Source organism: Ascaphus truei, chromosome 3 (assembly GCF_040206685.1).
Source record: "Ascaphus truei isolate aAscTru1 chromosome 3, aAscTru1.hap1, whole genome shotgun sequence".
NCBI classification, from domain to species: Eukaryota; Metazoa; Chordata; class Amphibia; order Anura; family Ascaphidae; genus Ascaphus; species Ascaphus truei.
The window spans coordinates 149,591,868-149,618,865 of record NC_134485.1 but is presented as its reverse complement, the minus strand read 5'-3'; positions in this window follow the sequence as shown (position 1 = coordinate 149,618,865).

Below are 26,998 nucleotides of genomic sequence, written 5' to 3'. Positions count from 1 at the left end.
GTCGGGTTTTTGGAACATGGACTGCAGTTGTGCACTCATCTCGGAACTCTGAACAATAGAACACCAGACACTGCGCATTTAGTTTTCATATGAAAAGCCTAAATTGATACATTATTGTAACTTCTTCAGTCCCAAGGCCAATTTACAATGGACCACTGGGGTGTTCTTTTAAACACCTGCAAGTCGACACATTACTAAAGCGTATGCGCATTACAATTCATGAAAATCTGCCATCTGGCGGATACGTGAAGAATTGCAACCAATTAAATCCGAACCATTATCAATAAATACATCAACCGCGGGTGTGAATGCAACATGAATGTGGTCAGAATACGGCATGAACGTGGTGAAGTGCGTGGCATTTGGAAAAAATCCCCGAAAAAATTCGGAGATGTTGGAGAATAAAAGGGGCCGTGGCTGTAGCTCTGCACACCTTGTAGATCCCCTTTTGTTGTGCCTTGCATTCCCCTTGTACTCATTGTCCCCTGCTCTTTTTTCTTTCCCTGGCTACCATTGCTTTTGCATGTAGAAGAGGAGGTGGAGTATGTATATAAGTAGGGCAGTGATTCCCAACCGGGGAATCCCCTCCATGGAGCAGTCCCAGGGGTTCCGCCTGGCCGCCCGCACTCACTGCGTCCCCTGGCTCTCCCACCTCCGCTCTCCTCCCTCCTAGGAGCGCGCATGCAGTCCTAGCTGCCTCCTGCCTGTGAGCTGAGAGGGAGGGTGATCTATGCTGCTGGCTTCTTCTGTAAACATTTCATGTGAGCTACGGGAGGAGGGGGGGGGAGAGGAGGGGGAGAGATGCTGCTTCTTCTGCTCAACATTGCTTGCGTGTGTCAGACTTTGTGACAGTGTGTGGCAGACTGAGTGTGTGTCAGAGGGGGAGGAGAGGGAGGGGAGGGGAGGGGGAAGGAAAGAGAAGGAGGGGGAGAAGAGAATGAAGGAGGGGCAGAGGTAGAGGGAGAAAGGAAGAAGAGAGAGAAGGAGGGGAGGGGGAAGAGGAGAGAAGAGGAGGGGGAGAGGAGAGAGAAGGAGGGGGAGAGGAGAGAAAAGGAGGGGCAAAGGTAGAGGGAGAAAGGAAGAAGAGAGAGAAGGAAGGGAGGGAGAGGAGAGGGGGTCAGAGGAGAGAGGAGGGGGAGGAGAGAGGACAGAGGAGGGAGAGGGGAGAAAAGGAGAGAGGAGAGAGGGGTAGAAGAGAGAGAGAGGAGAGATGAGAAAGAAGGAGGGAGAGATGTCGAGGAGAGAGGTAGAGGTAGAAAGGAAGAGGGGAGAGAAGGAGGGAGAGGAGAGAGGACAGAGGAGGGAAAGGAGAGAGAAGTACTGTAGAGAGGAGGAGGGAGAGAGGTAGAGGGAGAAGGAGGGAGAAGGGGGGGGAGAGAGGTAGAGAGAGAAGGAGGGAGAAAGGGGGAGGGAGAGGAGTGAGGGGAGAGGAGAGAGGGGTAGAAGAGAGAGAGGGGAGAGAGGAGAGAAGGAGGGTGAGATGTAGAGGAGATACTTAGAGGGAGAAAGGAAGAGGAGAGAGAAGGAGGGAGAGGGGGCAAGCAGAGAGACTGAGGGGGAGAGGGGCAGAGGAGAGGAGAGGGTAAGGTAGAGGGGGAAGAGACAGAAGGGGGAGGTAGAGGGGGAAGAGACAGAAGGGTAGAGGTAGAGGGGGAAGAGACAGAAGGGGGAGAAGAGACAGAAGGGGGAAAAGGGGGGAGAAGAGACAGAAAGGGGTAGAGGAGTGTAGAGGGGTGTAGAGGTAGAGGTGTAGAGGGGTGTAGGTGTAGAAGTATAGGGGTGTAGAGGGGTGTAGAGGTGTAGAGGTAGAGGGGTGTAGAGGTAGAGGTGTAGAGGGGTGCAGGTGTAGAAGTAGAGGGGTGTAGAGGTAGAGGTGTGTAGAGGTAGAGGTGTAGAGGGGTGTAGGGTTGTGGATGTAGAGGTGTAGAGGTAGAAGTGTAGAGGGAGGGGTGTAGAGGTGTAGAGGGAGGGGAGAAGAGACAGAAGGGGGAGAAGAGACAGAAGGGGGGACAAGAGACAGAAAGGAGTAGAGGGGTGTAGAGGTAGAGGTGTAGAAGGGTGTAGAGGGGTAGAGGTGTAGAGGTGTAGAGGTGTATGGAGTGTGTAGGGGTGTAGAGGGTGTAGAGGGGTGTAGAGAGGTGTAGGGGTATAGAGGGGTTTGGAGGTGTAGATGGTGTAGAGGGGTGTAGAGGGGTGTAGGGGTGTAGGGGTGTAGAGGGGTGTAGGGGTGTAGAGGGGTGTAGGGGAGTAGAGGTGTAGAGGTGTAAAGGTGTAGAGGTGTAGAGGGGTGTAGGGGTGTAGAGGGGTGTAGAGGTTTAGGGGTGTAGAGGGGTATAGAGGTGTGTAGAGGGGTGTAGGGGTGTATGGGTGTGTAGAGGAGTGTAGAGGGGTGTAGGGGTGTGTAGGGGTGTGTAGAGGGGTGTAGAGGGATGTAGAGGTGTGGGGGTGGAGAGGGGTGTAGGGGTGTAAAGAGTTGTAGGGGTGTAGAGAGGTGTAGGGAGGTGTAGGGGTGTAGAGAGAAGTAGAGGTGTAGAGAGGTGTATGGGTGTAGAGGTGTAGAGGTGTAGAGGGGTGTAGGGGTGTAGGGGGTAGAGGGATGTAGAAGTGTAGGGGTGTAGAGGGGTGTGGAGGTGTAGGGGTGGAGAGTGGTGTAGGGTGGAGGGGGGTGTAGGGGTGTAGGGGTGGAGAGGGGTGTAGGGGTGTAGATGTGTAGAGGTGTAGGGGTGTAGAGAGGTGTAGGCGTGTAGAGGTGTGTAGGCGTGTAGAGGTGTGTAGGGGTGTAGAGGTAGAGGGGTGTAGAGGTAGAGGTGTGTAGAGGTAGAGGTGTAGAGGGGTGTATGGTTGTGGATGTAGAGGTGTAGAGGTAGAAGTGTAGAGGGAGGGGTGTAGAGGTATAGAGGGAGGGGAGAAGAGACAGAAAGGGGTAGAGGGGTGTAGAGGTAGAGGTGTAGAGGGGTGTAGAGGTTTAGAGGGGTGTAGAGGTAGAGGGGTAGGGGTGTAGATGGGTGTAGAGGTGTAGAGGGGTGTAGAGGGTGTGTAGGGGTGTATAGGTTTAGGGGTGTAGGGGTGAAGAGGGGTGTAGAGGGGTGTAGGGGTATAGAGGGGTTTAGAGGTGTAGAGGGGTGGAGGTGTAGAGGGGTGTAGAGGTTTAGGGGTGTAGAGGTGTGTAGAGGGGTGTAGGGGTGTGTAGGTGTGTAGGGGTGTAGTGGGGTGTAGAGGGGTGTAGAGGGGTGTAGAGCGGTGTAGAGGTGTAGGGGTGTAGAGGGGTGTCGAGGGATGTAGAGGTGTGGGGGTGGAGAGGGGTGGAGAAAGGTGTAGGGGTGTAGAGAGGAGTAGGGGTGTAGAGAGGAGTAGGGGTGTAGAGAGGAGTAGGGGTGTAGAGAGGAGTAGGGGTGTAGAGAGGAGTAGGGGTGTAGAGGGGTGTAGATGTGCAGAGGGGTGTACAGGGGTGTAGAGGGATGTAGAGGTGTAGGGGGGTAGAGGGATGTAGAGGTGTAGGAGTGGAGAGTGGTGTAGGGGTGGAGAGTGGTGTAGAGGTGTGTAGGGGTGTAGAAGGGTAGGGGTGTAGAGGGGTGTAGAAGGGTAGGGATGTAGAGCGGTGTAGAGGGGTAGGGATGTAGAGGGGTGTAGGTGTGTAGAGGGGAGTAGAGGTGTATGGCTGTAGAGGGGTGTATGGGGTGTAGAGGGGTGTAGAGGGGTGTAAAGGTGTAGGGGGGTAGAGGGATGTAGAGGTGTAGGGGTGTAGGGGTGTAGGGGTGTAGAGGGATGTAGTGGTGTAGGGGTGTAGAGGTGTAGAGGTGTAGGGGTGTAGAGGTGAATATCATGTATGGGGGGTAGGGGGATAGTGGGGTATCGGGGTGTAGGGGTGGAGTGGGGTGCAGGGGTGTAGAGGGGTGTAGAGTTGTAGAGGTGTAGGGGTGAATAGGGATGTAGGGATGTAGAGGTGTAGGGGTGGAGAGGGGTGTAGGGGGTGTAGAGGTGTAGAGGGTTGTAGAGGTGTAGAGGTAGAGGGGTGTAGATATGTAGAGGGGTGTAGAGGTAGAGGGGAGAAGCGGTGTAGAGGTAGAGGGGTGTAGAGGTGTAGAGGTAGAGAGGTAGAGGTAGAGGGGTGTAGAGGTAGAGAGGTAGAGGTAGAGAGCTAGAGGTAGAAGGGTGTAGAGGTAGAGTGGTGTAGAGGTGTAGAGGTAGAGGGGTGTAGAGGTAGAGGGGTGTAGAGGTGTAGAGGTGTGTAGAGGTAGAGGGGTGTAGAGGTGTAGAGGTAGATGGGTGTAGAGGTAGAGGGGTGTACAGGTGTAGAGGTGAAGAGTTAGAGGGTTGTAGAGGTGTAGAGGTAGAGGGGTGTAGATGTGTAGAGGGGTGTAGAGGTAGAGGGGAGAAGCGGTGTAGAGGTAGAGGGGTGTAGAGGTGTAGAGGTAGAGAGGTAGAGGTAGAGGGGTGTAGAGGTAGAGAGGTAGAGGTAGAGAGCTAGAGGTAGAAGGGTGTAGAGGTAGAGTGGTGTAGAGGTGTAGAGGTAGAGGGGTGTAGAGGTGTAGAGGTAGAGGGGTGTAGAGGTAGAGGGGTGTAGAGGTGTAGAGGTAGAGGGGTGTAGAGGTAGAGGGGTGTAGAGGTAGAAGTGTGAAGAGGTAGAGGGGTGTAGAGGTAGATGGGTGTAGAGGTAGAGGGGTGTAGAGGTGTAGAGGTGTAGAGGGGTGTAGAGGTGTAGAGGTGTAGAGGTAGAGGGGTGCAGAGGGTGTAGGGGTAGAGGTGTAGAGGGGTGTAGAGGTAGAGGGGTGCAGAGGGTGTAGAGGCGTGTAGAGGTAGAGGGGTTTAGAGGTGTAGAGGTAGTGGGGTGTAGAGGTGTAGAGGTAGTGGGGTGTAGAGGTGTAGAGCTAGTGGGGTGTAGAGGTGTAGAGGTAGAGGGGTGTAGAGTTGTAGAGGTAGAGGGGTGTAGAGGTGTAGAGGTGTAGAGGGGTGTAGAGGTAGAGGGGCAAAGAGGTGTAGAGGTAGAGGGGTGTAGAAGTGTAGAGGTAGAGGGGTGTAGAGTGTAAGGAATCCGCTCCTCGGTTTACTGTTTCCCTTACCTTGCAGACTTGTGCGGTCCTGGAGCACTTCTCCTGATGTTTGCTGCAGCCTGGATTCACTCACCAAAGTAATGCTGCCACACGCCCCTTCTGCCATTGGTTCACGGACCTTTAAGTATTGCCTTCCCATAATGCTCCCTGCCGAGCATAGTCCTTCCTGGATGTCTCTGTGTTCTGCCATAAGCCTTGTCTTGTCTGTCTCCTTGGTTCCTGAGACCGGCTGCTAGTGTCACGCAGCGGTCTGTTCCTGTGCTGAAGCGGAGTACTCTCCTTGTTGTTTTCAGCTCCCTGGTTCCTGTGACCGGCTGCTAGTCTCATGCAGCGGTCAGTTCCTGTTTCCTGTGCTGAAGCTGAGTACTCTCCTTGTTACTTCAGCTCCTTGTTTCCTGTGACCGGCTGCTATATTCATGCAGCGGTCTGTTCCTGGTTTCCTGCACTGAAGCGGAGGTTTCCCTGAGTATCTTCAGCTTCCTGGTTCCTGGGGCCTACTCTTTCCCTAATCTAGAGAGGCCGTGTCCTGGTTCCTGCGCTGAATCAGAGGATTCCCCAGCCCGCTCAGGACTCTTGCGCTGAAGCACTGGTTTACCAGTGCAGCTAGGCGGTGTGCTAATCTGGTCTGTCTACCACCTCCTGAGACCAGTACCATGGGCCATGGTCACCGCACGCGCAGAGGCCACTCCCGCACTCCTAAGCTGAAGCGGGGCTCTCCTGACTACCTGTTGCCGAACTCCTGCTTGAACAACGTTTACCCTGATGTCTCCAGTCCTGACCCTGGCGTGTCCACCGACGATGCTGTCTTCTCCTATCCTGATCCTGCTACGTACAACTACGAACTGCGCAATCCGGATCAGCCTGCGCGGTCTCAGGTCGGTGCTTTTACAACCCCACCTCAGCCACGCGGTCCGACCCAGGATTGTGGCGAGCACAGTCGTGTCAGTATGCTCGGCCCCACAAAACCGGACCGCGCCGTGGCGGGGGTTGGTAAATTTTTTCCTGTACCTATGTCCCAGGCTGCGGACCAGTTCCAGTTTGGAAGACCATACCTGTTTGAGAGACTGCCTCCGCCTGAGAGTGCGTTCTTGTATGAAGGTTTAACCCCTCAGGAAAGACTGATTCGTAAAGAACTCCTTACTAGATCTCAGCAATTTAAAGAGGAAAGAAAGTCTCAACAGGCCCTGCTCTCCCAACGGTCCCGGGTTTTATCCTCCTCAGAACGAAAGACTCTAGATCAGATTCTAGATGCCGCCTGTGTGTTATACCAAGATTTTGACTTAATCATAAGTGAGCGGGATCCTCTTCTCGCTGCCTACGCACTTTCTAATCACAATTTCTATGCTGCCAGTCCTGTTACTAAACCTGTGGGGTTACCACCTCCTCCTAAGGAAGGCAAAACCATCTCTCTGTCACTCCCCGCTAAGGAAGAAGCTGCCACGGACCCTAGTCCTGAGTTAACTTCCCTGGGTTCTGTCCCTGAGGTTATTCCGGTCTTAACCCCTGCTAGTCAGGCCTATGAGTCCCCCACTGTAAATCCCTGCATCCCCCAGGTCAGTGTGTCTTCCCTAGCACCAGAGAATGAATCCTGTTTGCCCTCTCTTTCTAACCCAGTATTTCTAAGCTCTGTTCCTGAGGTTTTTCCTATGTTAACCCCTGCAGGTCAGCCCTATGAACCTCCCTTGGTAAATCCCTGTAGTCCGCCAGTCAAGGACACCTCCTTAGCTTCAGAGGATAAACTCCTTATGTCCCCTGACTCAGCTAAAATTCTCGGGGCTACGCCCCCTGACCTTTCAGCTATAATACTGGCTCCAGTTAAGAGTATTCTGGAACCGTTTGTTTCCCTAAGCCTGTTAGCAGAATCCCCACTCCTAGGTATGTCACTGACCCCGTCTGTCACTCAGAGAGCTAAAATCCCTGCTTCTGAGCATAGACCCCTTTTCGTGGAATCTGTAGTCGTTTCTGATGTCCCAGACACACTTTCCCAAATACCCACTTCAGAGACCAGCACAGTTGTGGTTGCCCCCCTTGTACTGTCTGTGTTCTCCTTTTCTCAAAGCTTGGGGTTAAAAGCGTACAGTGGTCAGTATGCCCCTCCTGGGGTTCATGTGGGGTTCCCAGGAATGTTCGCTGACACACTGTTTTCACTCAGAAGTGACGCTTTTTCATATGTGCTAGCTAGAAGCCAGTACACAGTTTCCCCTCTCTCTGAAATTTGCCTTGTCGGTCCGGATACTCTAAGAGGTAAAAACCTCCCTTCAGAGTCAGAATCTCTTCCTATAGAGGCCGTCCTTGCTGTTTGTTTCCCTGATTTCTCTGCCCATGCAAACCCTCCAGGGATCGGCATATCTGTTGTTACGCCCTTAGTACAGTCTGAAAACCGGCCCCAGTCTGAAAACCTGTCCCAGTCTGAAAAACTTCCCCTTTCTGAGAACTCCGGAACCTCCTGGTTCTTCACAGCCTTGGATTCCCAAGCCATCTCGCGTGGCGAGCCACGTACCAATGATGTCTCTACCACCACTCTCATATCCTAGAACAGTACTCATCAAGGAACTGCTCGTTTATGGATCCCCTTTCCGCCTAAAAAACTTTAGGAACAACTCGATGTCCCCGAGACCCATGGATGGCCCTGTCTGGCCGCAGTTCTCTCCGGGGGGTGGGGGTACACAAAGGAGTGACCACGAGTCTCTGGACCATGACTCTAACACCAATCCTAGACGGCTCAGGAACAACTCCTGGTCCCCCAACTCTATGAGTGGTCTTGTTCGCCCGGAGGTCTCACGTGAAGGGGGGGGTACTGTAAGGAATCCGCTCCTCGGTTTACTGTTTCCCTTACCTTGCAGACTTGTGCGGTCCTGGAGCACTTCTCCTGATGTTTGCTGCAGCCTGGATTCACTCACCAAAGTAATGCTGCCACATGCCCCTTCTGCCATTGGTTCACGGACCTTTAAGTATTGCCTTCCCATAATGCTCCCTGCCGAGCATAGTCCTTCCTGGATGTCTCTGTGTTCTGCCATAAGCCTTGTCTTGTCTGTCTCCTTGGTTCCTGAGACCGGCTGCTAGTGTCACGCAGCGGTCTGTTCCTGTGCTGAAGCGGAGTACTCTCCTTGTTGTCTTCAGCTCCCTGGTTCCTGTGACCGGCTGCTAGTCTCATGCAGCGGTCAGTTCCTGTTTCCTGTGCTGAAGCTGAGTACTCTCCTTGTTACTTCAGCTCCTTGTTTCCTGTGACCGGCTGCTATATTCATGCAGCGGTCTGTTCCTGGTTTCCTGCACTGAAGCGGAGGTTTCCCTGAGTATCTTCAGCTTCCTGGTTCCTGGGGCCTACTCTTTCCCTAATCTAGAGAGGCCGTGTCCTGGTTCCTGCGCTGAATCAGAGGATTCCCCAGCCCGCTCAGGACTCTTGCGCTGAAGCACTGGTTTACCAGTGCAGCTAGGCGGTGTGCTAATCTGGTCTGTCTACCACCTCCTGAGAACAGTACCATGGGCCATGGTCACCGCACGCGCAGAGGCCACTCCCGCACTCCTAAGCTGAAGCGGGGCTCTCCTGACTACCTGTTGCCGAACTCCTGCCTGAACAACGTTTACCCTGATGTCTCCAGTCCTGACCCTGGCGTGTCCACCGACGATGCTGTCTTCTCCTATCCTGATCCTGCTACGTACGACTACGAACTGCGCAATCCGGATCAGCCTGCGCGGTCTCAGGTCGGTGCTTTTACAACCCCACCTCAGCCACGCGGTCCGACCCAGGTTTGTGGCGAGCACAGTCGTGACATAGGGGTGTAGAGGTAGAGGGGTGTAGAGGTAGAGGGGTGTAGAGGTAGAGGGGTGTAGAGGTAGAGGGGTGTAGAGGTAGAGGGGTGTAGAGGTAGAGGGGTGTAGAGGTAGAGGGGTGTAGAGGTAGAGGGGTGTAGAGGTAGAGGGGTGTAGAGGTAGAGGGGTGTAGAGGTAGAGGGGTGTAGAGGTAGAGGGGTGTAGAGGTAGAGGGGTGTAGAGGTAGAGGGGTGTAGAGGTAGAGGGGTGTAGAGGTAGAGGGGTGTAGAGGTAGAGGGGTGTAGAGGTAGAGGGGTGTAGAGGTAGAGGGGTGTAGAGGTAGAGGGGTGTAGAGGTAGAGGGGTGTAGAGGTAGAGGGGTGTAGAGGTAGAGGGGTGTAGAGGTAGAGGGGTGTAGAGGTAGAGGGGTGTAGAGGTAGAGGGGTGTAGAGGTAGAGGGGTGTAGAGGTAGAGGGGTGTAGAGGTAGAGGGGTGTAGAGGTAGAGGGGTGTAGAGGTAGAGGGGTGTAGAGGTAGAGGGGTGTAGAGGTAGAGGGGTGTAGAGGTAGAGGGGTGTAGAGGTAGAGGGGTGTAGAGGTAGAGGGGTGTAGAGGTAGAGGGGTGTAGAGGTAGAGGGGTGTAGAGGTAGAGGGGTGTAGAGGTAGAGGGGTGTAGAGGGGTGTAGAGGTAGAGGGGTGTAGAGGTGCAGAGGTAGAGGGGTGCAGAGGTGCAGAGGTAGAGGGGTGCAGAGGTGCAGAGGTAGAGGGGTGCAGAGGTGCAGAGGTAGAGGGGTGCAGAGGTGCAGAGGTAGAGGGGTGCAGAGGTGCAGAGGTAGAGGGGTGCAGAGGTGCAGAGGTAGAGGGGTGCAGAGGTAGAGGGGTGCAGAGGTAGAGGGGTGCAGAGGTAGAGGGGTGCAGAGGTAGAGGGGTGCAAAGGTAGAGGGGTGCAGAGGTAGAGGGGTGCAGAGGTAGAGGGGTGCAGAGGTAGAGGGGTGCAGAGGTAGAGGGGTGCAGAGGTAGAGGGGTGCAGAGGTAGAGGGGTGCAGAGGTAGAGGGGTGCAGAGGTAGAGGGGTGTAGAGGTAGAGGGGTGTAGAGGTGTGTAGAGGTGCGTAGAGGTGTGTAGAGGTGCAGAGGTAGAGGGGTGTAGAGGTGCAGAGGTAGAGGGGTGTAGAGGTGCAGAGGTAGAGGGGTGTAGAGGTGCAGAGGTAGAGGGGTGTAGAGGTGCAGAGGTAGAGGGGTGTAGAGGTGCAGAGGTAGAGGGGTGTAGAGGTGCAGAGGTAGAGGGGTGTAGAGGTGCAGAGGTAGAGGGGTGTAGAGGTGCAGAGGTAGAGGGGTGTAGAGGTGCAGAGGTAGAGGGGTGTAGAGGTGCAGAGGTAGAGGGGTGTAGAGGTGCAGAGGTAGAGGGGTGTAGAGGTGCAGAGGTAGAGGGGTGTAGAGGTGCAGAGGTAGAGGGGTGTAGAGGTGCAGAGGTAGAGGGGTGTAGAGGTGCAGAGGTAGAGGGGTGTAGAGGTGCAGAGGTAGAGGGGTGTAGAGGTGCAGAGGTAGAGGGGTGTAGAGGTGCAGAGGTAGAGGGGTGTAGAGGTGCAGAGGTAGAGGGGTGTAGAGGTGCAGAGGTAGAGGGGTGTAGAGGTGCAGAGGTAGAGGGGTGTAGAGGTGCAGAGGTAGAGGGGTGTAGAGGTGCAGAGGTAGAGGGGTGTAGAGGTGCAGAGGTAGAGGGGTGTAGAGGTGCAGAGGTAGAGGGGTGTAGAGGTGCAGAGGTAGAGGGGTGTAGAGGTGCAGAGGTAGAGGGGTGTAGAGGTGCAGAGGTAGAGGGGTGTAGAGGTGCAGAGGTAGAGGGGTGTAGAGGTGCAGAGGTGTAGAGGTAGAGGGGTGTAGAGGGGTGTAGAGGTGCAGAGGTGTAGAGGTAGAGGGGTGTAGAGGGGTGTAGAGGTGCAGAGGTGTAGAGGTAGAGGGGTGTAGAGGGGTGTAGAGGTGCAGAGGTGTAGAGGTAGAGGGGTGTAGAGGTGCAGAGGTGTAGAGGTAGAGGGGTGTAGAGGGGTGTAGAGGTGCAGAGGTGTAGAGGTAGAGGGGTGTAGAGGTGCAGAGGTGTAGAGGTAGAGGGGTGTAGAGGGGTGTAGAGGTGCAGAGGTGTAGAGGTAGAGGGGTGTAGAGGTGCAGAGGTGTAGAGGTAGAGGGGTGTAGAGGGGTGTAGAGGTGCAGAGGTGTAGAGGTAGAGGGGTGTAGAGGGGTGTAGAGGTGCAGAGGTGTAGAGGTAGAGGGGTGTAGAGGGGTGTAGAGGTGTAGAGGTGCAGAGGTGTAGAGGTAGAGGGGTGTAGAGGGGTGTAGAGGTGCAGAGGTGTAGAGGTAGAGGGGTGTAGAGGGGTGTAGAGGTGTAGAGGTGCAGAGGTGTAGAGGTAGAGGGGTGTAGAGGGGTGTAGAGGTGCAGAGGTGTAGAGGTAGAGGGGTGTAGAGGGGTGTAGAGGTGCAGAGGTGTAGAGGTAGAGGGGTGTAGAGGGGTGTAGAGGTGCAGAGGTGTAGAGGTAGAGGGGTGTAGAGGGGTGTAGAGGTGCAGAGGTGTAGAGGTAGAGGGGTGTAGAGGTGCAGAGGTGTAGAGGTAGAGGGGTGTAGAGGGGTGTAGAGGTGCAGAGGTGTAGAGGTAGAGGGGTGTAGAGGTGCAGAGGTGTAGAGGTAGAGGGGTGTAGAGGGGTGTGGAGGTGCAGAGGTGTAGAGGTAGAGGGGTGTAGAGGGGTGTAGAGGTGCAGAGGTGTAGAGGTAGAGGGGTGTAGAGGGGTGTAGAGGTGCAGAGGTGTAGAGGTAGAGGGGTGTAGAGGGGTGTGGAGGTGCAGAGGTGTAGAGGTAGAGGGGTGTAGAGGGGTGTAGAGGTGCAGAGGTGTAGAGGTAGAGGGGTGTAGAGGGGTGTAGAGGTAGAGGGGTGTAGAGGTAGAGGGGTGTAGAGGGGTGTAGAGGTAGAGGGGTGTAGAGGTAGAGGGGTGTAGAGGTAGAGGGGTGTAGAGGTAGAGGGGTGTAGAGGTAGAGGGGTGTAGAGGTAGAGGGGTGTAGAGGTAGAGGGGTGTAGAGGTAGAGGGGTGTAGAGGTAGAGGGGTGTAGAGGTAGAGGGGTGTAGAGGTAGAGGGGTGTAGAGGTAGAGGGGTGTAGAGGTAGAGGGGTGTAGAGGTAGAGGGGTGTAGAGGTAGAGGGGTGTAGAGGTAGAGGGGTGTAGAGGTAGAGGGGTGTAGAGGTAGAGGGGTGTAGAGGTAGAGGGGTGTAGAGGTAGAGGGGTGTAGAGGTAGAGGGGTGTAGAGGTAGAGGGGTGTAGAGGTAGAGGGGTGTAGAGGTAGAGGGGTGTAGAGGTAGAGGGGTGTAGAGGTAGAGGGGTGTAGAGGTAGAGGGGTGTAGAGGTAGAGGGGTGTAGAGGTAGAGGGGTGTAGAGGTGTAGAGGTGTAGAGGTAGAGGGGTGTAGAGGTAGAGGGGTGTAGAGGTGTAGAGGTGTAGAGGTAGAGGGGTGTAGAGGTGTAGAGGTGTAGAGGTAGAGGGGTGTAGAGGTAGAGGGGTGTAGAGGTAGAGGGGTGTAGAGGTAGAGGGGTGTAGAGGTAGAGGGGTGTAGAGGTAGAGGGGTGTAGAGGTAGAGGGGTGTAGAGGTAGAGGGGTGTAGAGGTAGAGGGGTGTAGAGGTAGAGGGGTGTAGAGGTAGAGGGGTGTAGAGGTAGAGGTGTAGAGGTAGAGGGGTGTAGAGGTAGAGGGGTGTAGAGGTAGAGGGGTGTAGAGGTAGAGGGGTGTAGAGGTAGAGGGGTGTAGAGGTAGAGGGGTGTAGAGGTAGAGGGGTGTAGAGGTGTAGAGGTGTAGAGGTGTAGAGGTGTAGAGGTGTAGAGGTGTAGAGGTGTAGAGGTGTAGAGGTGTAGAGGTGTAGAGGTGTAGAGGTGTAGAGGTGTGTAGAGGTGTAGAGGTAGAGGGGTGTAGAGGTAGAGGGGTGTAGAGGTAGAGGGGTGTAGAGGTAGAGGGGTGTAGAGGTAGAGGGGTGTAGAGGTAGAGGGGTGTAGAGGTAGAGGGGTGTAGAGGTAGAGGGGTGTAGAGGTGCAGAGGTAGAGGGGTGTAGAGGTGCAGAGGTAGAGGGGTGTAGAGGTGCAGAGGTAGAGGGGTGTAGAGGTGCAGAGGTAGAGGGGTGTAGAGGTGCAGAGGTGTAGAGGTAGAGGGGTGTAGAGGTGCAGAGGTGTAGAGGTAGAGGGGTGTAGAGGGGTGTAGAGGTGCAGAGGTGTAGAGGTAGAGGGGTGTAGAGGGGTGTAGAGGTGCAGAGGTGTAGAGGTAGAGGGGTGTAGAGGGGTGTAGAGGTGCAGAGGTGTAGAGGTAGAGGGGTGTAGAGGGGTGTAGAGGTGCAGAGGTGTAGAGGTAGAGGGGTGTAGAGGGGTGTAGAGGTGCAGAGGTGTAGAGGTAGAGGGGTGTAGAGGGGTGTAGAGGTGCAGAGGTGTAGAGGTAGAGGGGTGTAGAGGGGTGTAGAGGTGCAGAGGTGTAGAGGTAGAGGGGTGTAGAGGGGTGTAGAGGTGCAGAGGTGTAGAGGGGTGTAGAGGGGTGTAGAGGTAGAGGGGTGTAGAGGTAGAGGGGTGTAGAGGTAGAGGGGTGTAGAGGTAGAGGGGTGTAGAGGTAGAGGGGTGTAGAGGTAGAGGGGTGTAGAGGTAGAGGGGTGTAGAGGTAGAGGGGTGTAGAGGTAGAGGGGTGTAGAGGTAGAGGGGTGTAGAGGTAGAGGTAGAGGGGTGTAGAGGTGTAGAGGTAGAGGGGTGTAGAGGTGTAGAGGTGTAGAGGTAGAGGGGTGTAGAGGTGTAGAGGTGTAGAGGTAGAGGGGTGTAGAGGTGTAGAGGTGTAGAGGTAGAGGGGTGTAGAGGTGTAGAGGTGTAGAGGTAGAGGGGTGTAGAGGTGTAGAGGTGTAGAGGTAGAGGGGTGTAGAGGTGTAGAGGTGTAGAGGTAGAGGGGTGTAGAGGTGTAGAGGTGTAGAGGTAGAGGGGTGTAGAGGTGTAGAGGTGTAGAGGTAGAGGGGTGTAGAGGTAGAGGGGTGTAGAGGTGTAGAGGGGTGTAGAGGTGTAGAGGGGTGTAGAGGTAGAGGGGTGTAGAGGTAGAGGGGTGTAGAGGTAGAGGGTGTAGAGGTAGAGGGGTGTAGAGGTAGAGGGGTGTAGAGGTAGAGGGGTGTAGAGGTAGAGGGGTGTAGAGGTAGAGGGGTGTAGAGGTAGAGGGGTGTAGAGGTAGAGGGGTGTAGAGGTAGAGGGGTGTAGAGGTGTAGAGGTAGAGGGGTGTAGAGGTGTAGAGGTGTAGAGGTAGAGGGGTGTAGAGGTGTAGAGGTGTAGAGGTAGAGGGGTGTAGAGGTGTAGAGGTGTAGAGGTAGAGGGGTGTAGAGGTAGAGGGGTGTAGAGGTAGAGGGGTGTAGAGGTAGAGGGGTGTAGAGGTAGAGGGGTGTAGAGGTAGAGGGGTGTAGAGGTAGAGGGGTGTAGAGGTAGAGGGGTGTAGAGGTAGAGGGGTGTAGAGGTAGAGGGGTGTAGAGGTAGAGGGGTGTAGAGGTAGAGGGGTGTAGAGGTAGAGGGGTGTAGAGGTAGAGGGGTGTAGAGGTAGAGGGGTGTAGAGGTAGAGGGGTGTAGAGGTAGAGGGGTGTAGAGGTAGAGGGGTGTAGAGGTAGAGGGGTGTAGAGGTAGAGGGGTGTAGAGGTAGAGGGGTGTAGAGGTAGAGGGGTGTAGAGGTAGAGGGGTGTAGAGGTAGAGGGGTGTAGAGGTAGAGGGGTGTAGAGGTAGAGGGGTGTAGAGGTAGAGGGGTGTAGAGGTAGAGGGGTGTAGAGGTAGAGGGGTGTAGAGGTAGAGGGGTGTAGAGGTAGAGGGGTGTAGAGGTAGAGGGGTGTAGAGGTAGAGGGGTGTAGAGGTAGAGGGGTGTAGAGGTAGAGGGGTGTAGAGGTAGAGGGGTGTAGAGGTAGAGGGGTGTAGAGGTAGAGGGGTGTAGAGGTAGAGGGGTGTAGAGGTGCAGAGGTAGAGGGGTGTAGAGGTAGAGGGGTGTAGAGGGGTGTAGAGGTAGAGGGGTGTAGAGGTAGAGGGGTGTAGAGGTGCAGAGGTAGAGGGGTGTAGAGGTAGAGGGGTGTAGAGGGGTGTAGAGGTAGAGGGGTGTAGAGGTGCAGAGGTAGAGGGGTGTAGAGGTGCAGAGGTAGAGGGGTGTAGAGGTGCAGAGGTAGAGGGGTGTAGAGGTGCAGAGGTAGAGGGGTGTAGAGGTGCAGAGGTAGAGGGGTGTAGAGGTGCAGAGGTAGAGGGGTGTAGAGGTGCAGAGGTAGAGGGGTGTAGAGGTGCAGAGGTAGAGGGGTGTAGAGGTGCAGAGGTAGAGGGGTGTAGAGGTGCAGAGGTAGAGGGGTGTAGAGGTGCAGAGGTAGAGGGGTGTAGAGGTGCAGAGGTAGAGGGGTGTAGAGGTGCAGAGGTAGAGGGGTGTAGAGGTGCAGAGGTAGAGGGGTGTAGAGGTGCAGAGGTAGAGGGGTGTAGAGGTGCAGAGGTAGAGGGGTGTAGAGGTGCAGAGGTAGAGGGGTGTAGAGGTGCAGAGGTAGAGGGGTGTAGAGGTGCAGAGGTAGAGGGGTGTAGAGGTGCAGAGGTAGAGGGGTGTAGAGGTGCAGAGGTAGAGGGGTGTAGAGGTGCAGAGGTAGAGGGGTGTAGAGGTGCAGAGGTAGAGGGGTGTAGAGGTGCAGAGGTAGAGGGGTGTAGAGGTGCAGAGGTAGAGGGGTGTAGAGGTGCAGAGGTAGAGGGGTGCAGAGGTGCAGAGGTAGAGGGGTGCAGAGGTGCAGAGGTAGAGGGGTGCAGAGGTGCAGAGGTAGAGGGGTGCAGAGGTGCAGAGGTAGAGGGGTGCAGAGGTGCAGAGGTAGAGGGGTGTAGAGGTGCAGAGGTAGAGGGGTGTAGAGGTGCAGAGGTAGAGGGGTGTAGAGGTGCAGAGGTAGAGGGGTGTAGAGGTGCAGAGGTAGAGGGGTGTAGAGGTGCAGAGGTAGAGGGGTGTAGAGGTGCAGAGGTAGAGGGGTGTAGAGGTGCAGAGGTAGAGGGGTGCAGAGGTAGAGGGGTGTAGAGGTGCAGAGGTAGAGGGGTGTAGAGGTGCAGAGGTAGAGGGGTGTAGAGGTGCAGAGGTAGAGGGGTGTAGAGGTGCAGAGGTAGAGGGGTGTAGAGAGGTAGAGGTAGAGGGGTGTAGAGGTAGAGGGGTGTAGAGGTAGAGGGGTGTAGAGGTAGAGGGGTGTAGAGGTAGAGGGGTGTAGAGGTAGAGGGGTGTAGAGGTAGAGGGGTGTAGAGGTAGAGGGGTGTAGAGGTGCAGAGGTAGAGGGGTGTAGAGGTGCAGAGGTAGAGGGGTGTAGAGGTGCAGAGGTAGAGGGGTGTAGAGGTGCAGAGGTAGAGGGGTGTAGAGGTGCAGAGGTAGAGGGGTGTAGAGGTGCAGAGGTAGAGGGGTGTAGAGGTGCAGAGGTAGAGGGGTGTAGAGGTGCAGAGGTAGAGGGGTGTAGAGGTGCAGAGGTAGAGGGGTGTAGAGGTGCAGAGGTAGAGGGGTGTAGAGAGGTAGAGGGGTGTAGAGGTAGAGGGGTGTAGAGGTAGAGGGGTGTAGAGGTAGAGGGGTGTAGAGGTAGAGGGGTGTAGAGGTAGAGGGGTGTAGAGGTAGAGGGGTAGAGGGGTGTAGAGGTAGAGGGGTGTAGAGGTAGAGGGGTGTAGAGGTAGAGGGGTGTAGAGGTAGAGGGGTGTAGAGGTAGAGGGGTGTAGAGGTAGAGGGGTGTAGAGGTAGAGGGGTGTAGAGGTAGAGGGGTGTAGAGGTAGAGGGGTGTAGAGGTAGAGGGGTGTAGAGGTAGAGGGGTGTAGAGGTAGAGGGGTGTAGAGGTAGAGGGGTGTAGAGGTAGAGGGGTGTAGAGGTAGAGGGGTGTAGAGGTGTGTAGAGGTGTAGAGGTGTGTAGAGGTGTAGAGGTAGAGGGGTGTAGAGGTGTAGAGGTGCAGAGGTAGAGGGGTGTAGAGGTGTAGAGGTAGAGGGGTGTAGAGGTGTAGAGGTAGAGGGGTGTAGAGGTGGAGGGGTGTAGAGGTAGAGGGGTGTAGAGGTGGAGGGGTGTAGAGGTAGAGGGGTGTAGAGGTAGAGGGGTGTAGAGGTAGAGGGGTGTAGAGGTAGAGGGGTGTAGAGGTAGAGGGGTGTAGAGGTAGAGGGGTGTAGAGGTAGAGGGGTGTAGAGGTAGAGGGGTGTAGAGGTAGAGGGGTGTAGAGGTAGAGGGGTGTAGAGGTAGAGGGGTGTAGAGGTAGAGGGGTGTAGAGGTAGAGGGGTGTAGAGGTAGAGGGGTGTAGAGGTAGAGGGGTGTAGAGGTAGAGGGGTGTAGAGGTAGAGGGGTGTAGAGGTAGAGGGGTGTAGAGGTAGAGGGGTGTAGAGGTAGAGGGGTGTAGAGGTAGAGGGGTGTAGAGGTAGAGGGGTGTAGAGGTAGAGGGGTGTAGAGGTAGAGGGGTGTAGAGGTAGAGGGGTGTAGAGGTAGAGGGGTGTAGAGGTAGAGGGGTGTAGAGGTAGAGGGGTGTAGAGGTAGAGGGGTGTAGAGGTAGAGGGGTGTAGAGGTAGAGGGGTGTAGAGGTAGAGGGGTGTAGAGGTAGAGGGGTGTAGAGGTAGAGGGGTGTAGAGGTAGAGGGGTGTAGAGGTAGAGGGGTGTAGAGGTAGAGGGGTGTAGAGGTAGAGGGGTGTAGAGGTAGAGGGGTGTAGAGGTGTAGAGGTAGAGGGGTGTAGAGGTAGAGGGGTGTAGAGGTAGAGGGGTGTAGAGGTAGAGGGGTGTAGAGGTGTAGAGGTAGAGGGGTGTAGAGGTAGAGGGGTGTAGAGGTGTAGAGGTAGAGGGGTGTAGAGGTAGAGGGGTGTAGAGGTGTAGAGGTAGAGGGGTGTAGAGGTAGAGGGGTGTAGAGGTAGAGGGGTGTAGAGGTAGAGGGGTGTAGAGGTGCAGAGGTAGAGGGGTGTAGAGGTGTAGAGGTAGAGGGGTGTAGAGGTGCAGAGGTAGAGGGGTGTAGAGGTGCAGAGGTAGAGGGGTGTAGAGGTGTAGAGGTAGAGGGGTGTAGAGGTAGAGGTGTAGAGGTAGAGGGGTGTAGAGGTGTAGAGGTAGAGGGGTGTAGAGGTAGAGGGGTGTAGAGGTAGAGGGGTGTAGAGGTAGAGGGGTGTAGAGGTAGAGGGGTGTAGAGGTAGAGGGGTGTAGAGGTAGAGGGGTGTAGAGGTAGAGGGGTGTAGAGGTAGAGGGGTGTAGAGGTAGAGGGGTGTAGAGGTAGAGGGGTGTAGAGGTAGAGGGGTGTAGAGGTAGAGGGGTGTAGAGGTAGAGGGGTGTAGAGGTAGAGGGGTGTAGAGGTAGAGGGGTGTAGAGGTGTAGAGGTAGAGGGGTGTAGAGGTGCAGAGGTAGAGGGGTGTAGAGGTGCAGAGGTAGAGGGGTGTAGAGGTGTAGAGGTGCAGAGGTAGAGGGGTGTAGAGGTGTAGAGGTAGAGGGGTGTAGAGGTGTAGAGGAAGAGGGGTGTAGAGGTGTAGAGGAAGAGGGGTGTAGAGGGGTGTAGAGGGGTGTAGAGGGGTGTAGAGGGGTGTAGAGGTGTAGAGGTGCAGAGGTAGAGGGGTGTAGAAGGGTGTAGATGTAGAGGGGTGTAGAGGTGTAGAGGAAGAGGGGTGTAGAGGTGTAGAGGAAGAGGGGTGTAGAGGGGTGTAGAGGGGTGTAGAGGGGTGTAGAGGGGTGTAGAGGGGTGTAGAGGGGTGTAGAGGGGTGTAGAGGGGTGTAGAGGGGTGTAGAGGGGTGTAGAGGGGTGTAGAGGTAGAGGGGTGTAGAGGTAGAGGTGTGTAGAGGTGTAGAGGTAGAGGGGTGTAGAGGTGTAGAGGTGGAGGGGTATAGAGGTAGAGGTGTGTAGAGGTGGAGGGGTGGAGGGGTGTAGAGGTGGAGGGGTGTAGAGGTGGAGGGGTGTAGAGGTGGAGGGGTGTAGAGGTGGAGGGGTGTAGAGGTGGAGGGGTGTAGAGGTGGAGGGGTGTAGAGGTGGAGGGGTGTAGAGGTGGAGGGGTGTAGAGGTGGAGGGGTGTAGAGGTGGAGGGGTGTAGAGGTGGAGGGGTGTAGAGGTGGAGGGGTGTAGAGGTGGAGGGGTGTAGAGGTGGAGGGGTGTAGAGGTGGAGGGGTGTAGAGGTGGAGGGGTGTAGAGGTGGAGGGGTGTAGAGGTGGAGGGGTGTAGAGGTGGAGGGGTGTAGAGGTGGAGGGGTGTAGAGGTGGAGGGGTGTAGAGGTGGAGGGGTGTAGAGGTGGAGGGGTGTAGAGGTGGAGGGGTGTAGAGGTGGAGGGGTGTAGAGGTGGAGGGGTGTAGAGGTGGAGGGGTGTAGAGGTGGAGGGGTGTAGAGGTGGAGGGGTGTAGAGGTGGAGGGGTGTAGAGGTGGAGGGGTGTAGAGGTGGAGGGGTGTAGAGGTGGAGGGGTGTAGAGGTGGAGGGGTGTAGAGGTGGAGGGGTGTAGAGGTGGAGGGGTGTAGAGGTGGAGGGGTGTAGAGGTGGAGGGGTGTAGAGGTGGAGGGGTGTAGAGGTGGAGGGGTGTAGAGGTGGAGGGGTGTAGAGGTGGAGGGGTGTAGAGGTGGAGGGGTGTAGAGGTGGAGGGGTGTAGAGGTGGAGGGGTGTAGAGGTGGAGGGGTGTAGAGGTGGAGGGGTGTAGAGGTGGAGGGGTGTAGAGGTGGAGGGGTGTAGAGGTGGAGGGGTGTAGAGGTGGAGGGGTGTAGAGGTGGAGGGGTGTAGAGGTGGAGGGGTGTAGAGGTGGAGGGGTGTAGAGGTGGAGGGGTGTAGAGGTGGAGGGGTGTAGAGGTGGAGGGGTGTAGAGGTGGAGGGGTGTAGAGGTGGAGGGGTGTAGAGGTGGAGGGGTGTAGAGGTGGAGGGGTGTAGAGGTGGAGGGGTGTAGAGGTGGAGGGGTGTAGAGGTGGAGGGGTGTAGAGGTGGAGGGGTGTAGAGGTGGAGGGGTGTAGAGGTGGAGGGGTGTAGAGGTGGAGGGGTGTAGAGGTGGAGGGGTGTAGAGGTGGAGGGGTGTAGAGGTGGAGGGGTGTAGAGGTGGAGGGGTGTAGAGGTGGAGGGGTGTAGAGGTGGAGGGGTGTAGAGGTGGAGGGGTGTAGAGGTGGAGGGGTGTAGAGGTGGAGGGGTGTAGAGGTGGAGGGGTGTAGAGGTGGAGGGGTGTAGAGGTGGAGGGGTGTAGAGGTGGAGGGGTGTAGAGGTGGAGGGGTGTAGAGGTGGAGGGGTGTAGAGGTGGAGGGGTGTAGAGGTGGAGGGGTGTAGAGGTGGAGGGGTGTAGAGGTGGAGGGGTGTAGAGGTGGAGGGGTGTAGAGGTGGAGGGGTGTAGAGGTGGAGGGGTGTAGAGGTGGAGGGGTGTAGAGGTGGAGGGGTGTAGAGGTGGAGGGGTGTAGAGGTGGAGGGGTGTAGAGGTGGAGGGGTGTAGAGGTGGAGGGGTGTAGAGGTGGAGGGGTGTAGAGGTGGAGGGGTGTAGAGGTGGAGGGGTGTAGAGGTGGAGGGGTGTAGAGGTGGAGGGGTGTAGAGGTGGAGGGGTGTAGAGGTGGAGGGGTGTAGAGGTGGAGGGGTGTAGAGGTGGAGGGGTGTAGAGGTGGAGGGGTGGAGGGGTGTAGAGGTGGAGGGGTGTAGAGGTGGAGGGGTGTAGAGGTGGAGGGGTGTAGAGGTGGAGGGGTGTAGAGGTGGAGGGGTGTAGAGGTGGAGGGGTGTAGAGGTGGAGGGGTGTAGAGGTGGAGGGGTGTAGAGGTGGAGGGGTGTAGAGGTGGAGGGGTGTAGAGGTGGAGGGGTGTAGAGGTGGAGGGGTGTAGAGGTGGAGGGGTGTAGAGGTGGAGGGGTGTAGAGGTGGAGGGGTGTAGAGGTGGAGGGGTGTAGAGGTGGAGGGGTGTAGAGGTGGAGGGGTGTAGAGTAAGAGGGGTGTAGAGGGGTAGATGTAGAGGGGTGTAGATGTAGAGGGGTGTAGATGTAGAGGGGTGTAGATGTAGAGGGGTGTAGAGGTAGAGGGGTGTAGAGATAGAGGGGTGTAGAGGTGTGTAGAGGTGTAGAGGTAGAGGGGTGTAGAGGTGTGTAGAGGTGTAGAGGTAGAGGGGTGTAGAGGTGTGTAGAGGTGTAGAGGTAGAGGGGTGTAGAGGTGTGTAGAGGTGTAGAGGTAGAGGGGTGTAGAGGTGTGTAGAGGTGTAGAGGTAGAGGGGTGTAGAGGCGTAGAGGGGTGTAGAGGTAGAGGGGTGTAGAGGCGTAGAGGGGTGTAGAGGTAGAGGGTCGTAGAGGTAGAGGGTCGTAGAGGTAGAGGGTCGTAGAGGTAGAGGGTCGTAGAGGTAGAGGGTCGTAGAGGTAGAGGGTCGTAGAGGTAGAGGGTCGTAGAGGTAGAGGGTCGTAGAGGTAGAGGGTCGTAGAGGTAGAGGGTCGTAGAGGTAGAGGGGTGTAGAGGTAGAGGGGTGTAGAGGTAGAGGGGTGTAGAGGTAGAGGGGTGTAGAGGTAGAGGGGTGTAGAGGTAGAGGGGTGTAGAGGTAGAGGGGTGTAGAGGTAGAGGGGTGTAGAGGTAGAGGGGTGTAGAGGTAGAGGGGTGTAGAGGTAGAGGGGTGTAGAGGTAGAGGGGTGTAGAGGTAGAGGGGTGTAGAGGTAGAGGGGTGTAGAGGTAGAGGGGTGTAGAGGTAGAGGGGTGTAGAGGTAGAGGGGTGTAGAGGTAGAGGGGTGTAGAGGTAGAGGGGTGTAGAGGTAGAGGGGTGTAGAGGTAGAGGGGTGTAGAGGTAGAGGGGTGTAGAGGTAGAGGGGTGTAGAGGTAGAGGGGTGTAGAGGTAGAGGGGTGTAGAGGTAGAGGGGTGTAGAGGTAGAGGGGTGTAGAGGTAGAGGGGTGTAGAGGTAGAGGGGTGTAGAGGTAGAGGGGTGTAGAGGTAGAGGGGTGTAGAGGTAGAGGGGTGTAGAGGTAGAGGGGTGTAGAGGTAGAGGGGTGTAGAGGTAGAGGGGTGTAGAGGTAGAGGGGTGTAGAGGTAGAGGGGTGTAGAGGTAGAGGGGTGTAGAGGTAGAGGGGTGTAGAGGTAGAGGGGTGTAGAGGTAGAGGGGTGTAGAGGTAGAGGGGTGTAGAGGTAGAGGGGTGTAGAGGTAGAGGGGTGTAGAGGTAGAGGGGTGTAGAGGTAGAGGGGTGTAGAGGTAGAGGGGTGTAGAGGTGTAGAGGTAGAGGGGTGTAGAGGTAGAGGGGTGTAGAGGTGTAGAGGTAGAGGCGTAGAGGTAGAGGGGTGTAGAGGTGTAGAGGTAGAGGCGTAGAGGTAGAGGGGTGTAGAGGTAGAGGGGTGTAGAGGTGTAGAGGCGTAGAGGTAGAGGGGTGTAGAGGTGTAGAGGTAGAGGCGTAGAGGTAGAGGGGTGTAGAGGTAGAGGGGTGTAGAGGTGTAGAGGCGTAGAGGTAGAGGGGTGTAGAGGTGTAGAGGTAGAGGCGTAGAGGTAGAGGGGTGTAGAGGTAGAGGGGTGTAGAGGTGTAGAGGTAGAGGGGTGTAGAGGTAGAGGGGTGTAGAGGTGGAGGGGTGTAGAGGTGGAGGGGTGTAGAGGTGGAGGGGTGTAGAGGTGGAGGGGTGTAGAGGTGGAGGGGTGTAGAGGTGGAGGGGTGTAGAGGTGGAGGGGTGTAGAGGTGGAGTGGTGTAGAGGGCTGTAGAGGTAGAGGGGTGTAGAGGGGTGTAGAGGTGTAGAGGTAGAGGGGTGTAGAGGTAGAGGGGTGTAGAGGTGTAGAGGTAGAGGGGTGTAGAGGTGTAGAGGTAGAGGGGTGTAGAGGTGTAGAGGTAGAGGGGTGTAGAGGTGTAGAGGTAGAGGGGTGTAGAGGTGTAGAGGTAGAGGGGTGTAGAGGTGTAGAGGTAGAGGGGTGTAGAGGTGTAGAGGTAGAGGGGTGTAGAGGTGTAGAGGTAGAGGGGTGTAGAGGTGTAGAGGTAGAGGGGTGTAGAGGTGTAGAGGTAGAGGGGTGTAGAGGTGTAGAGGTAGAGGGGTGTAGAGGTGTAGAGGTAGAGGGGTGTAGAGGTGTAGAGGTAGAGGGGTGTAGAGGTGTAGAGGTAGAGGGGTGTAGAGGTGTAGAGGTAGAGGGGTGTAGAGGTGTAGAGGTGGAGGGGTGTAGAGGTGGAGGGGTGTAGAGGTGGAGGGGTGTAGAGGTGGAGGGGTGTAGAGGTGGAGGGGTGTAGAGGTGGAGGGGTGTAGAGGTGGAGGGGTGTAGAGGTGGAGGGGTGTAGAGGTGGAGGGGTGTAGAGGTGGAGGGGTGTAGAGGTGGAGGGGTGTAGAGGTAGAGGGGTGTAGAGGGCTGTAGAGGTATAGAGGTAGAGGGGTGGAGAGGGCTGTAGAGGTATAGCGGTAGAGGGGTGGAGAGGTTGAGGTCTGTAGAGGTATAGAGGTAGAGGGGTGGAGAGGTTGAGGGCTGTAGAGGTATAGAGGTATAGAGGTAGAGGGGTGGAGAGGTAGAGGGGTGTAAAGGTGTAGAGGTAGAGGGGTGTAGAAGGGTGTAGAGTAAGAGGGGTGTAGGGTAAGAGGGGTGTAGAGTAAGAGGGGTGTAGAGTAAGAGGGGTGTAGAGTAAGAGGGGTGTAGAGTAAGAGGGGTGTAGAGTAAGAGGGGTGTAGAGTAAGAGGGGTGTAGAGTAAGAGGGGTGTAGATGTAGAGGGGTGTAGAGGGGTGTAGATGTAGAGGGGTGTAGAGGGGTGTAGATGTAGAGGGGTGTAGAGGGGTAGAGGGGTGTAGAGGGGTAGAGGGGTGTAGAGGGGTAGAGGGGTGTAGAGGGGTAGAGGGGTAGAGGGGTGTAGAGGGGTAGAGGGGTGTAGAGGGGTAGAGGGGTGTAGAGGTAGAGGGGTGTAGAGGTAGAGGGGTGTAGAGGTAGAGGGGTGTAGAGGTAGAGGGGTGTAGAGGTAGAGGGGTGTAGAGGTAGAGGGGTGTAGAGGTAGAGGGGTGTAGAGGTAGAGGGGTGTAGAGGTAGAGGGGTGTAGAGGTAGAGGGGTGTAGAGGTAGAGGGGTGTAGAGGTAGAGGGGTGTAGAGGTAGAGGGGTGTAGAGGTAGAGGGGTGTAGAGGTAGAGGGGTCTAGAGGTAGGGGGGTGTAGAGGTAGAGGGGTGTAGAGGTAGGGGGGTGTAGAGGTAGAGGGGTGTAGAGGTGTAGAGGTAGAGGGGTGTAGAGGTGTAGAGGTAGAGGGGTGTAGAGGTGTAGAGGTAGAGGGGTGTAGAGGTGTAGAGGTAGAGGGGTGTAGAGGTGTAGAGGTAGAGGGGTGTAGAGGTGTAGAGGTAGAGGGGTGTAGAGGTGTAGAGGTAGAGGGGTGTAGAGGGGTAGAGGGGTGTAGAGGGAGAGGGGTGTAGAGGTGTAGAGGTAGAGGGGTGTAGAGGTAGAGGGGTGTAGAGGTAGAGGGGTGTAGAGGTAGAGGGGTGTAGAGGTAGAGGGGTGTAGAGGTAGAGGGGTGTAGAGGTAGAGGGGTGTAGAGGGAGAGGGGTGTAGAGGGAGAGGGGTGTAGAGGTGTAGAGGGAGAGGGGTGTAGAGGTGTAGAGGGAGAGGGGTGTAGAGGTGTAGAGGTAGAGGGGTGTAGAGGTGTAGATGTGGAGGGGTGGAGAGGTAGAGGGGTGGAGAGGTAGAGTGGTGGATAGGTTGAGGGGTGTAGAGGGCTGTAGAGGTATAGAGGTAGAGGGGTGGAGAGGGCTGTAGAGGTATAGAGGTAGAGGGGTGGAGAGGGCTGTAGAGGTATAGAGGTAGAGGGGTGGAGAGGGCTATAGAGGTAGAGGGGTGTAGAGGTAGAGGGGTGTAGAGGTAGAGGGGTGTAGAGGTAGAGGGGTGTAGAGGTAGAGGGGTGTAGAGGTAGAGGGGTGTAGAGGTAGAGGGGTGTAGAGGGCTGTAGAGGTATAGAGGTAGAGGGGTGTAGAGGGCTGTAGAGGTATAGAGGTAGAGGGGTGTAGAGGGCTGTAGAGGTATAGAGGTATAGGGGTGGAGAGGGCTGTAGAGGTATAGAGGTAGAGGGGTGGAGAGGTTGAGGGCTGTAGAGGTATAGAGGTAGAGGGGTGGAGAGGTAGAGGGGTGTAAAGGTGTAGAGGTAGAGAGGTAGAGGTAGAGGTAGAAGGGTGTAGATGTAGAGGGGTGTAGAGGGGTGTAGAGGTAGAGGGGTGTAGAGGGGTTGTAGAGGTAGAGGAGTGTAGAGGTAGAGGGGTGTAGAGGTGTAGAGGTAGAGGGGTGTAGAGGTGTAGAGGTAGAGGGGTGTAGAGGTGTAGAGGTAGAGGGGTGTAGAGGTTTAGAGGTAGAGGGGTGTAAATGTAGAGGGGTGGAGAGGTAGAGGTAGAGAGGTAGAGGTGGAGGGGTGTCGAGGTGGAGGGGTGTCGAGGTGGAGGGGTGTCGAGGTGGAGGGGTGTCGAGGTGGAGGGGTGTCGAGGTGGAGGGGTGTCGAGGTGGAGGGGTGTCGAGGTGGAGGGGTGTAGAGGTGGAGGGTGTAGAGGTGGAGGGGTGTAGAGGTGGAGGGGTGTAGAGGTGGAGGGGTGTAGAGGTGGAGGGGTGTAGAGGTGGAGGGGTGTAGAGGTGGAGGGGTGTAGAGGTGGAGGGGTGTAGAGGTGGAGGGGTGTAGAGGTGGAGGGGTGTAGAGGTGGAGGGGTGTAGAGGTGGAGGGGTGTAGAGGTGGAGGGGTGTAGAGGTGGAGGGGTGTAGAGGTGGAGGGGTGTAGAGGTGGAGGGGTGTAGAGGTGGAGGGGTGTAGAGGTGGAGGGGTGTAGAGGTGGAGGGGTGTAGAGGTGGAGGGGTGTAGAGGTGGAGGGGTGTAGAGGTGGAGGGGTGTAGAGGTGGAGGGGTGTAGAGGTGGAGGGGTGTAGAGGTGGAGGGGTGTAGAGGTGGAGGGGTGTAGAGGTGGAGGGGTGTAGAGGTGGAGGGGTGTAGAGGTGGAGGGGTGTAGAGGTGGAGGGGTGTAGAGGTGGAGGGGTGTAGAGGTGGAGGGGCGTAGAGGCGTAGAGGGGCGTAGAGGCGTAGAGGGGCGTAGAGGCGTAGAGGGGCGTAGAGGCGTAGAGGGGCGTAGGGGCGTAGAGGGGCGTAGGGGCGTAGAGGGGCGTAGGGGCGTAGAGGGGCGTAGAGGTAGAGGGGCGTAGAGGGGCGTAGAGGTAGAGGGGCGTAGAGGGGCGTAGAGGTAGAGGGGCGTAGAGGGGCGTAGAGGTAGAGGGGCGTAGAGGGGCGTAGAGGTAGAGGGGCGTAGAGGGGCGTAGAGGGGCGTAGAGGTAGAGGGGCGTAGAGGGGCGTAGAGGGGGCGTAGAGGTAGAGGGGCGTAGAGGGGCGTAGAGGTAGAGGGGCGTAGAGGGGCGTAGAGGGGCGTAGAGAGGTAGAGGGGCGTAGAGGGGCGTAGAGGTAGAGGGGCGTAGAGGGGCGTAGAGGTAGAGGGGCGTAGAGGGGCGTAGAGGTAGAGGGGCGTAGAGGGGCGTAGAGGGGCGTAGAGGTAGAGGGGCGTAGAGGTAGAGGGGCGTAGAGGGGGCGTAGAGGGGCGTAGAGGTAGAGGGGCGTAGAGGTAGAGGGGCGTAGAGGGGCGTAGAGGTAGAGGGGCGTAGAGGTAGAGGGGCGTAGAGGTAGAGGGGCGTAGAGGGGCGTAGAGGTAGAGGGGCGTAGAGGTAGAGGGGCGTAGAGGTAGAGGGGCGTAGAGGGCGTAGAGGTAGAGGGGCGTAGAGGTAGAGGGGCGTAGAGGTAGAGGGGCGTAGAGGGGCGTAGAGGTAGAGGGCGTAGAGGTAGAGGGGCGTAGAGGGGCGTAGAGGTAGAGGGGCGTAGAGGTAGAGGGGCGTAGAGGGGCGTAGAGGTAGAGGGGCGTAGAGGTAGAGGGGCGTAGAGGTAGAGGGGCGTAGAGGGGCGTAGAGGTAGAGGGGCGTAGAGGTAGAGGGGCGTAGAGGTAGAGGGGCGTAGAGGGGCGTAGAGGTAGAGGGGCGTAGAGGTAGAGGGGCGTAGAGGTAGAGGGGCGTAGAGGGGCGTAGAGGTAGAGGGGCGTAGAGGTAGAGGGGCGTAGAGGTAGAGGGGCGTAGAGGGGTGTAGAGGTAGAGGGGCGTAGAGGTAGAGGGGCGTAGAGGTAGAGGGGCGTAGAGGGGTGTAGAGGTAGAGGGCGTAGAGGTAGAGGGGCGTAGAGGTAGAGGGGCGTAGAGGGTGTAGAGGTAGAGGGGCGTAGAGGTAGAGGGGCGTAGAGGTAGAGGGGCGTAGAGGTAGAGGGGCGTAGAGGTAGAGGGGCGTAGAGGTAGAGGTAGAGGGGCGTAGAGGTAGAGGGGCGTAGAGGTGGAGGGGCGTATAGAGGTAGAGGGG